The sequence below is a fragment of the Alnus glutinosa genome, chromosome 14 (assembly GCF_958979055.1).
Source record: "Alnus glutinosa chromosome 14, dhAlnGlut1.1, whole genome shotgun sequence".
Lineage (NCBI taxonomy): Eukaryota > Viridiplantae > Streptophyta > Magnoliopsida > Fagales > Betulaceae > Alnus > Alnus glutinosa.
In genome coordinates, this window is record NC_084899.1 from 8,508,192 (window position 1) to 8,512,255 (window position 4,064).

A 4,064-nucleotide genomic window follows, 5' to 3' on the forward strand; every position below is an offset into this window, starting at 1 on the left:
CAGTCTTTGCATTCCCGGCTTCAAGAGCTAGAATCTGATGTGGCACAAATCCAGACTAATGACTAGATTTCTCTCTGTCACTTGGTTTCAACGGATCAGCAGGATTTGGTGCTTTGAAGATTTTTTTTCCTCTCTCTATATCAATTGTTTTACAAACTTCTGATTATTTGGGCTTTTTATAGTTTTCTATTTTCCTGTGTTTGGACTTTAGAATTGTATAACTGTGGTTTTTAATACTTTGTTTACCCTTTGTCATTTTGAGAAAAAAATGGGGAGTATTTTTAATTTTTGGACCGGGATTGTATTTTTAACCGGTCAAGTAGATTTTGTTCCAAAATGGCCAAATATGAAGTTTGTTAGTTTTATTGGCTATATTCTGTTGACAAAATCACTAACATGTAAGTGTGCTGTTGTAATAGGGATGCCGTAATTATTCAGAGTCTTCAAAATATTTAGAATTATTTCTCAAATATGGAAAAGACCTTAATATGACAATTATTAGTGTCACAAGCATCAAGAAGGCAATTTTTGAATTTTAGGAAGATTCTGCACAATCTACATGGTAGCGATCCGACCGGTTATTAAAATTAAGAATTTTGGTTCTGAACTTCAACCAGTTTTCTCAACTACGTGGATTTCAATTTTTATAACCACTCATAATAGTACGAGACTTTGCAGAATAGGACTAAGAAGGGTATCGTACCACACGGATTGGGGGTTGTTTAGTTATGAAATACTTAAGACGTTTCCTAATTTAATTTGGAACAAGATAATTTGTTGGTTTTTATCACTAAGCTAATATGAACTAAAACAATTAAAATGGAGAGATTTAAGAAAAAGAAAAGTATAGGGCATTGATTTCACTCAATACTCATACATATGGCATACTATGTTTATCCCGAATTTCCTTCACAAGTATAATACGAGCACATAATGATTGTCAATCACACGACGATCTCAACATGAATTTACTTTAGTTTAAAGGCAATGATGATCCATCTACTTATACAATAGTCACTCAACTAATTTTTATGCTTGAATGATTCATGTTCCCTAGTATGAACTATAAGACCTTTTAATAAGCATACACATCTATGGAAAAAGCATAGACCATCTTAGTTTAACACATAACCTCCCCATAAAATTACACTAGAATTGAAAAGCATCTAAGCAATAATTAAACTAAAAGAGTGTGGAGTAATACATGTTTCCTAGCATGATTCATCAAATTCACATAAATTATGTCATAAGCACCATTACATAACCATATCTAGGCTATGTGTTAGTTTTTGTGTTGGCTGCATTCTGTTGGACAAAATCACTTCTATGTAATGTTGCTGCTTTCATAGGGATGCTGCTTTATCTAGAGTCTACTCTTTAGCTACGTTCTTCAAGAAGATTTTGTGAAGTTTTCAAGGAAGTTCATTTCAGTTCCCTGTCAGCCGTCCGAACGACTTGGTATTCCATCCGGATGCTAATCAGTCAGTAACATCCGTCCAGACAACGAGAACTTTCCGTCTGGACGCCCATCACTGTCTAGAAGCTTCGAACAATTCAATTTTGCATCCATCCAGACGTAATGGCAAATCGTCTGAATGCTCTTCAGAATTCTAGAAGATCCCAGTGTTCCAGCGCATTCGTCCGGATGACGTGGCTATACCATCTGGATGCCATTCAGTGTTTGACAAGCATTAGGGTTTCTGCATCAAGACACAGTTATGGAAAGATGGCTGAAACTGTCCGGACGATGTCCCCTATAAGGCAAGACGTGCATAGAAAGTTCAACCGTCCGGACGTCAGCCTTCATGGTCCGGACGATCAAGCTTCATATATATGGAAATTGCGTGCACCAGTTCAACCATCCGGACATCTCCCTTCAGGGTCCAGACGATCCAAAGCCTTATTATGGTAATTACATGCAGCTGAAGTGTAACCGTCCGGACGCAGCCTTGCTATGGAAGCTTTCAGTGCTATTTTGGAAAGGCGGTTGCAGTTGACCGTCTGGACACTCTCCGGTATTTTGATCATAACGTTTTACTCAAATATCAGATTGGGACGAAATCGGCGTCATTGGAAAGCTTAGAAAAAATGCTGTAAATTGATGGTCCAGACGGAAACATCAAGCGTCCGGACGGCCCTGCGAAAATTCCAGAATTACTTTTCAGACAAGGAAAAAGTTGCCCGTCTGGACGGCCAAGGCTCCCGTCCGGAAGCGTGTGCCAGAGACTCTGTTTTTTACCTAATTTAGAGCTTCCTAAGCCTATAAATAAGAGGCTCTAGGCATGCATTCAAAACAGAATTCGGTGGTGAATTCCTTATAGCTTAGAGAGGGTGTTTAGGGAGATATTGAAGATCTGCTAGCTCTCTAGATTTGCTAGTGTGTGATTTGATCAGCTGTGAAATCTATCTTAGGGGTTGGCCCAAAGGTAAAGGATTTCATTAAAGACCTCTTCATGTAGGAGACCTGGTTGGGAGGCGTTCGTGTTGGGTTACACGTTAAAGAGCAAGGTACGACCACTGCATCTGGGGTATGTGAGTGCTACTACTTTGTATCTAGTCTTGTCTTCTGAATAGTGGATATTCTGGGTTTGGCTGCCCCGGAGTGGTTTTTCTCTTAATTGAGTTTCCACTTCGTTAACAAAAATTCTTATGTTATTTATTTTCCGCATTGTTAATTTTTGTTAACACTTTGTGCACACGCTTGCTTTATTTTAGAAGTTAATTTCATTTTTCAATTGGTATCAGAACAGGTACACTCTGTTTAAAGGATTTAATTCCTGAGTGTGATCCTCATCTCTTTGTGACTTCTATTTTTTGATTACTCTTTTTATCATGGGTTTCTCTCAGTCATCTGAAGAAAATTATGATATTGAGCTCTCTAAAGTTTTTGCAAAATTCGATAAACTTATTTCTTCAAAAGAGCTCAAAAAGGTGAAGCAAGAAAAAGAGTCTTTGATTGTTCAATTGTCTGAATCACATGCTTAGATTGACTCTTTGAAATCTGAGAATACCATGCTATTTGACATGATTGGTACACTTGAGAATAAATTAAAGGAATCTGAAAATCTCTTAAAAAAATTCTCAAGTGATCATTTGAAATGCATGCTGTGTATTCATTCAGATATTTCGAACAAGCCTTGTTTGACTGCCGATTTAAGTACTTCTACTTCACGTGCTTCTGATTCTGAATTAGATTATGTTGATGTTAAGCCTGTGATAGTAGATGTAGCTTGTTCTGAAAATTCTTGCTTAAATAACTGTGTGAAGCCAAAATCCATAAATACAGGCACACAAGCTCGTGGTAAGTTTGTCCCTACTTGTCATAATTGTGGGAAGATTGGTCATATTAGGCTAAATTGTTATTTGTTGAGATCCCACTGGCCTTGGATTAAGTAGGATGCTTTGAGGAAAAGTGAAGTTGAAGTTGAAGATTCTTCCTCATCAAAATATGTCCCTCCGCATAGGAGACATATAAAAGGTAAGGGCAATGGTATTTGTAAGAATGCTAACTATAATTCTGCAGAGAATGCCAAGAAGCATTCAAACAAAAGAAGCTTGCCCACCTGTCATCATTGAAGCATCACCGGTCACATCCGACCCAAATGTCCACAGCTCCAGGCTCAGAAGTCGAAGGTTCAGAGGGAGCTGCCAACAAGAGCTACATCAGGCACTCTACTTCCTACGACTCTTCAGGCTCCACAGCATCTGCAGAGGTTTGTTCCTACCAATCAGAGTGGCAAACCAAAGAAGAACAAATCAAGGCGCTACAAGAGAAAGCCGCAGAAGCCCAATAGCAGCCATGGCTATGAAGGATTGCTGAGCCTAATACATGGTATGCTAAGGAGTATGGCCAACATGGACATGACTGTTACGTCCTTACGTAACGTAGGATGAGGACCAACAAGAAAGAAAGATATGTTAGAATTTTCGAGGAATTCTAGACCTCCTATTGTAGGATTTTCGAGGAATCCTAGACCTCCTTGGTTAAGCAATTAGAGGTGCTCGGAACTCACAAACACAAGGTTTGATAATTTACTTCATTCATTTCTTATTCAATAACAAAG